Raw genomic sequence first — 12,960 nt, forward strand, 5'->3', positions numbered from 1 at the left:
AAATTCTTTGCCTAAGGCTGCTAGATGATTTACTATATGTGTAAATCTCTTTTGCATACTCTGAATATTTTCATTTGCATTCATTCTAAATAATTCATACTCATGAGTTAATGCATTTATCCTAGATCTTTTAACATCTGTAGTTCCTTCATGTGTTAATCGAAGAGTGTCCCACATTTCCTTAGCACTCTTACAATTTGAAACTCTGAAATACTCATCCATTCCTAGGGCAGATGTTATTATGTTTTTGGCTTTTAGGTTGTATTGTACTCGTTTTCTATCCTCTTCAGACCATCTATCTCTAGGTTTTTCTATGGTTATGCTTTCACTTGATGAACTACCATCTATTGCAACTCTTTCTACTGTGGTGGGTATATAAGGCCCTATTTCTATGGCTTCCCAGATATTTAGATCTATTGCCTCGATAAAAATTTGCATTCGGGTTTTCTAGTAGTGGTAACCCTCTCCATTAAAGATTGGAGGTCTATTGATAGAATTCCCTTCTAGAAATAAGGAATTTGCTGAGGCCATCTTTTTCTTGAAGCTTCTAAACTTTGTACAAGAATGAAGCTCTGATACCACTTGTTAGACAAGTGGCCTCAGATATCTTAAGAAGGGGGAGGTTGAATTAAGATATTCCAAACTGTTTCCCCTAATTAAAAATCTATTTCACTTTTTACTCAAGTTATGAATTCCCTTAATGACAATCTTCTTAAATATTAATTCAAATAAAGCAACTTGAATATGAATATAAAGCAATAATAAATAAAGGAGATTAAGGGAAGAGAAAATGCAAACTCAGTTTTATACTGGTTCGGCCACACCCTTGTGCCTACGTCCAGTCCCCAAGCAACCCGCTTGAGAGTTCCACTATCTTGTAAATTCCTTTTACAAGTTCTAAACACACAAGGACAATCCTTCCTTTGTGTTTAGAGATCCTTTACAACAAGAGACTCACAGTCTCTTAATCCCTTAGAGAATGAGAAGAAGAAGAGGAACAAATCTCTCTAGAAAGAGATGGATTTTACAGATTGAGCACTCAAATAATTCCTTAATGAATTGCAATTGAATTGGCCAAGGAATTCTTAAGAGGATAAAATGAATTTGCTCTTTGAGAGGATAAACACTTTGTTGTTCTGAAAATCTCTAAGCAATTTCGTGTTTAAGTCACATATATATAGACCATTGGTGGTCATGAGTAAAGCCTTTGAAAAGTTGTGACTCTTGAAATTATTTTTCTGAAAATCCTGTCTGGTAATCGATTACAGTAATTGTGTAATCGATTACAGCTTTTAAAATTTGAATTAAAACGTTTACTAACTGCTGGTAATCGATTACCAAAATTGTGTAATCGATTACACAGTCTAAAAATTCGAATTCAAATTTTTGTAGCTGTTATAAAACATATTTGGCCACTGGTAATCGATTACATCCTCTGGTAATCGATTACCAGAGAGTAAAACCTTTGAGAAACACTTTTTAATTTAAATCACTTGGCCAAACCTTTGCTAATTCAATTAGGAATTCCCTTCCTAATATTCTAGTGATCATCTTGATGTTGTGACTTGTAATCTTGAAGTATTGTCTTGAATTTTAATCTTGAAAAGCCCATTTGCATCAATTGCAACACATCATCATGATCATCATCAAAACATCAAAGCCAATTGCATCTACAGCAGACACTCCGTAGAACTGACCAAGGCCCGTAATCAGGGTTGAAAACCCCAAGACCCTGTTGGACTTCTCCGGGTCCACTGGGTGTCTTGCGGGCACGATCCCTGCAAACAATAGATGACATCAGAAATCAGTTGAGAGAAGTGCATACTTACCTATGTCACGATGGCATGACCTTGCTGGGGGGGACGGGCACCCTGTAGGACTAACAGAGGCCCATAACCAGAGCTGGAAACCCCAGGGCCCTGTTGGACTTCCCCGGGTCCACTAGGTGCCTTGTGGGCGCGATCCATGCAAATAATAGATGACATCAGAAATCAATGGAGCGATGTGCATACTTACCTATGTCACGATGGCACAAACCAACTAATACTTTCATAGGGGGAGATTGGCATTGTGGTTGCTGGACGGAATGTTTCTAAGTAGCAACGTCATCCATATCTGTGTAAGAGTGGTCATGTTGGTGCGCATGATCCGCACTCGTCTCTTTGTAGCGGCATGGGCAAAATCTTGCTCTAGTATGCACAGTAGCTGCGCGATAGCCTCCTCCTCTGGTTGTACTTGCATAGTTGGCCCTCCTCCAGGATCAGGGGGGTAGCCTTGGAGCTGATAAAAGGAATCTACTGGCCCCTTAACCGGGAGCGTAAGTCTCGGTTAAGCATTAAGGGCAGAGGACCTTAAATTCTCTTAAGGTGCGGATGTGGAGCCCACTGAAGGCGAGAGCGTGTAGCCTTCTGAAGGCGAGGACATGTAGTCCTCTGAAGTGGAGGACGTGTAGTCCTCTTAAGGCGAGGACATGTAGTCCTCTGACGGTAAGGACGTGTAGTCCTCTAAAGGCGAGGGCGTGTAGCCCTCTGAAGGTGAGGACATGTAGTCCTCTGAAGGCAAGGGCGTGTAGCCCTCTGAAGGTGAGGACGTGTAGTCCTCTGAAGGCGAGGGCATGTAGTCCTCTAAAGGTGAGGGCATGTAACCCTACGAAGGCGAGGACGCGTAGCCCTCTAAAGGTGAGGACGTGTAGTCCTCTAAAGGTGAAGGCATGTAACCCTACGAAGGTGAGGACGTGTATCCTTCTAAAGCAGAGGGCGTGCAGCCCTCTGATGGCGAGGACGTGTAGTCCTCTGATGGCGAGGATGTGTAGTCCTCTGATGGCGAGAACGCATAGTCCTTTGAAGGTGAGGGCGTGCAACCCTCTGTTGGCGAGGACGTGTAGTCCTCTAAAGGCGAGGACGTATAGTCCTCTGAAGGCGAGGGCGTGTAGCCCTCTGTTGGCGAGGACGTGTAGTCCTCTGATGGCGAGGACGTGTAGTCCTCTGAGGGTGAGGACGAGCGGTCCTCTAAAGGTAAGGGCATGTAACCCTACGAAGGCGAGGACGCGTAGCCCTCTAAAGGTGAGGATGTGTAGTCCTCTAAAGGTGAGGGCATGTAACCCTATGAAGGCGAGGACGCGTAGCCCTGTGAAGGCGAGGGCGTGCAGCCCTCTGAAGGCGAGAACATCTAGTCCTCTGAAGGTGAGGACGTCCAGTCCTCTGAAGGCGAGGAAGTCTAATTCTCTAAAGGTGAGGGCGTGTAGCCCTATGAAGGTGAGGATGTGTAGCCCTCTGAAGGCGAGGGCGTGCAACCCTCTAATGGCGAGGACGTGTAGTCCTCTGATGGCGAGGATGTGTAGTCCTCTGAAGGCGAGGATGTATAGTCCTCTAAAGGTAAGGGCGTGCAGCCCTCTGTTGGCGAGGACGTGTAGTCCTCTGATGGCGAGGACGTGTGGTCCTTTGATGGCGAGGACGTGTAGTCCTATGAAGGCGAGGACGTGTAGTCCTCTGAGGGTGAGGACGAGCAGCCCTCCGAAGACGAGGACGTGCAGTCCTCTAAAGGTGAGGGCATGTAGCCCTCTGATGGCGAGGACATGTAGTCCTCTGATGGCAAGGACGTGTAGTCCTCTGAGGGTGAGGACGTCTAGTCCTCTGAAGGCGAGGACGTGTAGTCCTATGAAGTGAGGACGTGTAGTCCTATGAAGTGAGGGCGTGCAGCCCTCTGAAGGCGAGGACGTGTAGTCCTCTGATGGTGAGGACGTGTAGTCCTCTGAGGGTGAGGATGTCTAGTCCTATGAAGGCGAGGGCATGCTGCCCTCTAAAGGTGAGGACGTGTAGTCCTCTGAAGGTGAGGGCGTGCAGCCCTCTGATGGCGAGGACGCTTGGTCCTCTGAAGGCAATAGGTTCTAGTACCCAAAGGTCCACCCTTATGAGAAAGCATGAGATTGACTCATTGAGAGGGTCGATCATCCCAAATTCAAAAGATTGGACATTAGATGTAGGAAATCTATGCAGTTAACATCATTTTTAGGGATGCAGATGCATGCAACCTTTGTCGTGAAATTTGGTAAATGCGGACTTCATATGAAACAATGCAATGTAATGGAAAGTTGTACAATGTTCATAACATTCTTTCCCTATTTTATGATTTTGATTTTGATTTAATTTTTTTGGAAAACACAGATTGACTGTCCTTTTGAAAGAGGTGATAATTCATGCAACCTTATCGTATCTTTTGCAATCTCTTTAGGAACTCCCTTAGAGTGTATGTTCTGTTTGATTTAGTCACTTGACCATTTTGGAGTGACGGCAATTGAGCTGTTTGACGTTTAATCAATCCATTGAAATTCTAGTGTTTGTCCCCCTTTTTTTTGTTTAAAAACATCGACGGGTGAGAACTTTTGATCTGCCCCTATTTTCACTTGAGGCTCATGCACAGTGCCCCTCATTGCCCCAGTGTAAGGCTTTGAGGTACCAATTGTCATTTTTCTTCATGACCTTGTAGCTGGGAACCTATTGGGTGAGAACTTCTAATCTGCCCCGAATGAAAGAAGTGGTTGATTCTTGCAAAAAGAATTTTCCAAGGACGAGAAATAGTTGAAGGATTTTTTCAATCGACGGATTAAGTCAAATGACTCCTATTCTTGATAACTCACTTCTCTCTAAAAAGACAAAATTTCTGGAATGATAAAATGAGGTCACATGAATGTCTATATTTTTACTTGAAAACACAGTCAATCAAATGTTTCTTTTTTCTTTTTGAACTTTTCTGCTTTACTCATTGTTTACGACACCCCACCAACGTGCAGGACGAGTAATCTCTGATTGAACGGTCTTGGAAGTCAACACTTAGGAGCGCATGTCGCTTTGAGCAAACAAACCAATGGCTTACACTCACATTCCGGTGGAAGTTGAATAAGCAAAGATGTGTTTGTGAGAGGATGAGAGAGACAAGGATGTCAAATTCATCCATTTTAGCATTGTAACTGTGGTTTATAATAATGGCATAAACTTGAAAATCCTGATGAGTCATTAGAGACATCTGACAGCAGCTTTCAAAATTGCCCCATGTGTGGTGTCGTTTGTCAATGTTAGGATTCACAAGCGATTCTCATCAAATTTTAGCCAGCCCGCATCAATTAGACTTTGCACCTTACGCTTTAGGGCCCTACAATGCTCAGTGGAATGCCCCGGGGCTCCTCCATGATAAGCACACATTGCATTCGAGTCGTATTCTTGGAGAAATGGAGGTTGATGAACCTTGGCTGGGGTTATGGCTACCATTGAATTATCAAGTAGATATGGGAGCAAGTCAGCATAGGACACCAGAATTGGGGTGAATTCTACAGGCTTTTTCGCTGCAAAATTCATTTCTTGGTTGGTGTTTTGGTTTGTGCTAAAGGTGGTGTTCGTCATTGGAAGTTCCGTAGACAGGCTTTGTGGTTGATTTAGGGATGACCTTTGTGGATAACTGGGTGGTGGGTAAGGAGAAGGTTTGTTATTGGCTGAGTAATGACATTGTTGGGTTGGTGGGAAACTTGGTTGTATAGGAATGACAATCACAGCATGGGTTTCTCCCTCATTCTCACCCTCTTCATTTGTCCCAGTTTTTGCATTTATCAAAGCAGGATGATCAGATTTGCCTCTTTTTGGGCCCATATCCATCCTTTCACAGGCGAAGACCAAATCCGTAAAACTTGAAGGTGTGTAACCCACCATTTTTCATAGTAGAACACTGTTAATATGTCTACTATCATTGTTATCATCTCCCTTTTCGTCATTGGGGGTGCCACCTGGGCTGCCAGATCCCTCCATCTTTAGGTGTATTCTTTGAAAGATTCGTGCCTAACGAAGGCAACCATTAGGTCCTTCCAAGAATGGACTCGGGAAGGTTCCAAGTTAGTATACCAGGTAACATCTACCCTAGTAAGACTTTCTTGGGAGAAATGTATCAACAGTTTCTCATTTTTTGCGTATGCCCCCCATCTTCCGACAATACATCTTTAGATGGTTCTTGGGGCAAGTAGTCCCCTTGTACTTGTCAAAGTCCAGCACCTTGAACTTGGGAGGGGTGATGATATTGGGCACTAGGAACAACTCTTCTAGGCTAGCAAAGGCATAATCTTCGCCTCCTTCAATGGCCCTGAGACTTTCCTCTAGATGATCCAACTTCTCTCATTTTTGCCATAGCATGAGGGTTTTTACCCGCTGTGGAATGCAAGGGGTGTGGTTGTGGGTGATACTAAGGGCCCTCAAAAGTTTTTTGTAGGGGTATGCCACCAACTGCTTGCCCTTAAGTGGCATATTCGAGGCAAGGCTCAAAGTCTGCTAGATGGTGGTGGGGCATTTCATGTGTCTCCCCCATAGGTTAAGAGACATGTGCATGATCAGTTTGAGGTTGTTGGCTCTCAATGAGTATATAAGTGGAGTTATTGACATTCTCATTGGGAGTGTACGCCACATTGGGTGGTGTAAGTTGAGAGGCAAGCCATATGGCGGGAAGGTGTGCTCGTTTTGAATTTTCACATCATGGGAGCCGCCCGTACTTCCCAAATCTTTGCCTACTATAACTGAGGTTGGATGATTCATTTGGTTGAGATCAGATGGAGGCATCGGGTTCACCTTAGCAACAGCGCTGGTAGCGGCAACTACAATCGCATTGGCTTCCATTATCTTCTTCATGCTCATTATGGCCTCCATCATTGTGGCCATTTGCTCTTTCATGGCCTCCATGTCGGCCTTCATCTTATCTTGCACCTCCTCTGCTTTACCCATTACTCTAGCTCTAGCACGAGTTCAGTAAGGGCGCCGTAAAGCGTGTTCTTTTCTTTTTGATAACAATGATTAAGTTCATTTTTTTTCAAGGAAAGAATGCAATGAGCAATGCAACCAATGAAAAGCATGGATGTATGCAAATGATGCACAGTTGAAGTATTGCGAATTTTTACGCAGGATATGGGGTTGAATCAATTTAGATTTTCAACATGGTTCATGACATCTTCATCAAGGTGAAACTGGAAGTAACAGGGACATCGACAGTCCTAAATGTGTTGGGCAGTAGACGAAGCAGCGATGTAACTCGATCCATCTTTTGCCCCAATTTTTGCAAGGTAGTTACTTCCATACTTCAACTTGACTTGATGAACCTTTTTCGTAAAAGCATGAGCTTGGTTCAACCACATAATCCAAGGAATGACAATTCTGATCGCCAATACTCGACAACATTTCATAGAGATGAAAGACTCAGGAATACGTATGCTATGCATGGAAAATGTAATTATGAGATCGAGATGCCCGAAGAAACATCTTTTCTTAGTTAACCATGCATTAGGTACCATGTTCAATCATTTTGATTGTTGTTTTTATTTTATTTTTAGAAATGGGTTTATGATCCCAACATGGTTGGCTCATGGTACCTAACATATGCAACTAAGACTGCAGCGTGAATTTTCTTGCTTCCTTTTTTTGTATTTGTTTTGTAGAGGAAAACGCAAGGATCATGCATGAGAAAACATGAAAACAAAAGATATGCAGTTTGTAGAACAAAAAGTATGTTGAATGCATATGCATGATGATGCAATGATTCATGCAAAATGTGAGGCTGGAATATGATAACGAACAAATGCAGGAACAATATGTTCATTATGATGCCATGAAGAGATGCTTATGCGATGCATGATATGAATGCATTTACGGACACGAGAGCCCGAAAAATTATCTCTTCTTACTTGCGCATTTGGGGGTGCAGTGCCCCATGTGTGCAGTTTAAGAAGGTGATATGGACCTTCCGGCTTCCCATGACAAAAGACGAGACCAACATACAATGCGTGCGTGACGACATGATGTAGACGCGCAAAAGCATAACACGGGGATGCACATAGTACGACAATATCCACAAATAATTACAAGCAAAGGCGTACAAGACATTTAGGACTACATGCATGGCAGTGTTTAAAACGGCACACAGCGTGTTTGCTCCGTGCCCCTATTTTAGGGACCTACATGGGAGGAACCAAAAGGCCTTTTAATGATAATTCCCAAGGTGGTCATATCTCTCTTGATGGTCTCTAGAGGTATCATCCCCTTCGAAGAACATATTGCGGCAGTAGAGACTACTAGCAACAATATGTTATCAAAGAGAAAAACTCTAGATGAGGGTTCACTGTAATCAAGCAAGTCGGAGACCTAGCATGACCACAGATTCACCTCCACTCCTTATGTTCCCATGGACCCGGGTATAGGGCCCCTTTTCAACTCACCGTGTGTGCAAATAGTATTGGTGTTTGTGTGCGTCAAATGAATAAATATTTACCTCATGCATACATTTTAAAACACACTAATAGCATCAAAAGAGTTTATATATACAAGAACATAAGAAAAAAAAGACAAAGAAAAAGAACAAAAGGGAAGTCATAGTAAGGAAAGCACACTGATTGATTGGCCTAACTCTCTAACAATTGTCCCCAGTGCAGTCGCCAACTGTGACAACCTACCCTTCGGCGGGAAGGCGACGCGAGGGCTCACGGGTGCATCTTCCAAGGAAGGAAAACGCGCGGAGTCGCCACCAACGTTTATTCGAGGAAAACGTCGGAAAAACTGGAAAAGGCGTGGTCTACGAACTTTAAGTGTGAAAGGTTCGGGAGTTATATTTACGCACGGGGAAGGTATTAGCACCCTACGCGTCCATCACAAGGGACGACAGCCTTTAATCAAGTGTGCAAATATGACTTCAATTTGTTTTATCTTCCCTTTTTTACGCTTTTTATGTCTTTTTATGCCTTTTATATTTTTTTATCTTTTTGTGGTCGACAAGGGTGTTTCCCTTGCTCCTACGTATTCCTCAATTGTGATAAGAAAATCAGACCTACGTAGTTCTTTGAGAACTAAACGTTGGTTAAATTGTTTTTATCCTTTTTTGCAAGATATATTTTGATTGAATGAAAGGTTATTTAAGGCGTTGGACCATTAAACGATCTTTCGATTCTTTTGAAAGGAGAGAAAACATTAAGGTATTGGACCATTAATGATCTCTTGGTTTTTTGAAAGAGGTGACAAAGCTATGTGTTGTTTTAAGGCTTTTAAATCCACGTTTAACTAGTAAAAGCGAAAAAGACCATTTCAAGGCGTTGGACCTTTAAAAAATGGTTTTTAGGCGATGACAAAAGCTTGGTTTATGAATTGATTTTAGCCTTAGTTTCACTTTGGTTATTAGTCAATTCGATTAAGAAAGAAAATCTCAAAGAAAAACGTCCGATTGATTTTTTTATTATTTTATTAAAAGATATTTTTTTCGATTATTATATTATTATTTTGTCTCTTTTTGGTTTTAAACGTGGTTACGACATGAAAGATCGACTGGATTTTATTCTAACAGAAATTAAAATATATTACAACTCAAATGATCGGTGGAAATTTATTTTATTTTTTTATTAGGCGAGAAAGTGACTTAAATAAATGACAACAACACGTCAAAAGGGGGTACGAAAAGTAAATGAAATAAAAATAAAAGCACGCAAAACAAGTGGGGACCACTAAGGGCACATAGAATGAATTGAAAGGTTCGATTTCGGGAACTTATCGGTTGAAAACCGAAGAACGACGAAGAACGAACGAAGAACGATGAAGAATGGTGGAAAACCTTCGCAAAATCGCCTACGGAAACGTCTCAGAAGCATTACGGAAGCGTCTCGACTTGGATTTTCTTCATGGAAACAATTTTTCTCACTAATTTTAAGTGATTCTCAGATACCTGGAAGGGTTGAACGAATTTGTTCTGCCCTCCTTCCCCTATTTATAGGGGAAAAGAGGGAGGTGGTTGCCGCCCAGCTTGCCCAGGCGAGCTGGGTTGCTTCCACCAGAAGGCACTGCCTTCTGTTGGAAGATCCTGGAAGGCCCAAGTGGGCCTGATTTCTATTTGCACACCCCTTTTACTAAATACACCCCATTTGCCCTTTTTTGTTGATTCTTCTTCCATAATGTTACGAAACTTTACGAATTACGAAACGATACTTGTTTTCTTTCCGTAATGTCTCGAAACCTTACGGATTACGCAATCATCCCTTCTTTGGCTTCCGGAATGTTACAAAACTTGACGGATTGCGCATTAACACTTGCTTTTAACTCCCGACATGTCACGGAATTTCACGGATTGCCTAACAATGGGTGCCAAGTACCCCGAAGTGGTCAAGCGAAGGTCGTATCCCACCAAACAGATGGTCCCCAGACGAAATTAGGGTATGACAGATATGAATGAAGAAAATGAAGAAGAACCTGGTGTGCATCAACACGTTGATTGTTCAAATGCCTTCAATACTTCTCAGGTATTAATATGATTTTTTGTTGTTAAAGTAAGTAAATGAATGTTCCTTATAGACTAAACATGTATGAATTGCATTGTAAGTGATGATGTTTTGCATTAGGCTCGATCTGTCGCTTATGATATTGGTTTTGTGGCGGGGATTATGAGGTCAGACACAAATACTAGTATTAGAGGAATGACCTCGTTTGTTTTATTTGATGGTGAAAGGAGTGGTCAGTATAAGGACAAGAAGAAAGATTTAGTATGAACATTTACTGGTAGTAGAAAATGTGGGTGCCCCTTTAAGCCGTGTGCGAAACAAGTTGTGGGAGGCAAAGGATGGATGGTGAAGTTAATGTTTGGGAGTCATAATCATGAATTGGCTATGTCATTAGTTGGACATCCATATGTTGGTCGATTGACTAAGGATGAGAAGATTATTATTACTGCTATGACAAAGTTAATGATGAAACCAACAGAGATCTAGCATCAATGAATGTAGTGAAATTTGTTTTCCCTAAGTCTACCAATTTGTTATGTTGGTTTCACATTGATCAGAATGTGAAGGCAAAATGTAAAACCCTAGTTGGTCAAAAAAATTGATAACTGCTAAATAAATGTGTTGTTGATAATGAAAAATAAAGAGAAATTGTATTTAAAATAATTATTTAGTAGTTATTTGTGCCTATTTATTAAGAATTGATGTTTTTCCAAATTTTGGTTGTAGATATAAAAACTGGAGGGACTAATAGCAAAAATCTACATGAATTACAAAGAAAAATTGAGGCTTTAGCATCAGGCCCAGTCCAAAGGCGCGCTTAACGCGCCGCCCGTGCTAAGCGCACAGCGCGCGCTAAATGTGAAAACAGGCACTCGAGCTAAGCGAGCAAAGCGCAAGTACGTAGGCTCAAGTCCACTCCATCAACTATAAAATGGGAGTCAAGCCAAAGGAAAAAGACACACCGAGTCTTAGAGTATTCTCACTACTACCCAAAGCCTGAGAACTCTTCCTTAGGGAATTCTCTTCTCTCTTCCACCATTTTCTCCATTTCTTTCTTTGACCCCTTTTCTTCCATCAATTCTTATATCACCATTCATGTGTAAGACCCCCAATGGCCATGAGAGGCTAAATCTCTAGTTAGGGCTGGGCAAACCTAAAAAGCTAAAGCGATGTATGATGTACTTACTATTTATCAATGCAACATGTGTTTTCTATCCTATTGTCTTTTCTATTTATCTCCTATGCATTATTCATCTTTACATTCTTTTAGGGGTTAGGTGTTCGACAGAGGGTAACTTCTAATAAAGTTATAAAGAAAATATGCATGCATTAGTTTTAGGGGTTAGACGCTTGACAGAGGATAATTTCTAATAGAACAAAAAGAAAAGATATCGTAAGGAAATCATTACTAGACATAGGATGATAACTTTATGCCCATGCATTTAAGCACACATATAGAATTCAAGCTTCATGCATTTTATTTGTTGAATCTTTTCAAAGGAATTTGGGGGATAGATAAATAAAATAGGCTTGTCATCATGAGCCATCAAGGGCAAGTAAATGAATAGAGGTGGGTAGGATAAATTCACTTGAATTGATAAAGAAAAATCCTAAAATCATACATCATAGGCAAACAAGGCATGTTAGGTCCTAACATTCGCATTCCATTGAATTCCCTATTTAATTCTTTTGCTTTCTACTATTTATAATTTCCTGTTATTATTTCCTATTCTTTCTTCTACCCCTCTCTTTAATTATTTCTTCTCTTATAAATTGAAAAGTATATAATAAAAAGTACAACATAAAATCCCTGTGGAATTTGACACTCCGACTTTCGAGTTTTACTATTTGGACATTTGGTGCACTTGTCAAACTGTTAACAAAAATGCATGGGATTATGTCATGGAAGCCTGAGGGAGTTTGGTGGATTATCCTTCCAAGAAAGAGTATGATGAATGCCTTTAGAAGTTTGAAATTTCTTGCTCACCATGGCCAATGTTTGTTGACTATGTCAAGCAAACATGGTTGATTCCCCATAAAGAAAGATTTGTTAAAACCTGGACGAATAAGGTGATGCATTTAGAAAACACAAAAACTAACTGATATGAAAGTTGTAAATATTTGTTGTTGTTGGGGTTTAGGATTTCTTGGATAAAAATAATTGTTTTTCTTTACTTGTTTGTCTATTTCATATGTAGAGTTGAGTCTGCTCATTGGGCCTTAAAGAGACTACTACAAAATAGCCTTGGAGACCTATGTAGTGTTTGGGAAGCCATGAACAACATGATCACGCTGCAACACACCAAAATTAAGGTATCTTTTGGGACAAGTACACATGTGGCTGGACACTTTTTTAAAGTTACCTTATACAAGAAACTACTTGGCATGGTATCAAGGTATGCTTTAAACCAGATTGTTGTTGAGTTTGAGCGTGTAAGTTATGTTGGTATTGACAGTTCTCATTGTGGATGTGTAATGAGAACTACTCATGATCTTCCTTGTTCATGCGAGTTAGATAGATATGTTGTCGATAGCATACCTCTCGGCATAATCCATATGTTTTGGCGGAGGCTAAGTTTTTCAGACCAAGGGTTATCTAAGCCCAAAGTCAGCATAACCGAAGAGATGGAAACCATATCCAAGCGGTTTGAAGAGATTGATGTTTGTGGCAAAGTTACTCT

This window comes from Glycine soja, chromosome 4 (assembly GCF_004193775.1).
Source record: "Glycine soja cultivar W05 chromosome 4, ASM419377v2, whole genome shotgun sequence".
In the NCBI taxonomy this organism is placed as follows: Eukaryota; Viridiplantae; Streptophyta; class Magnoliopsida; order Fabales; family Fabaceae; genus Glycine; species Glycine soja.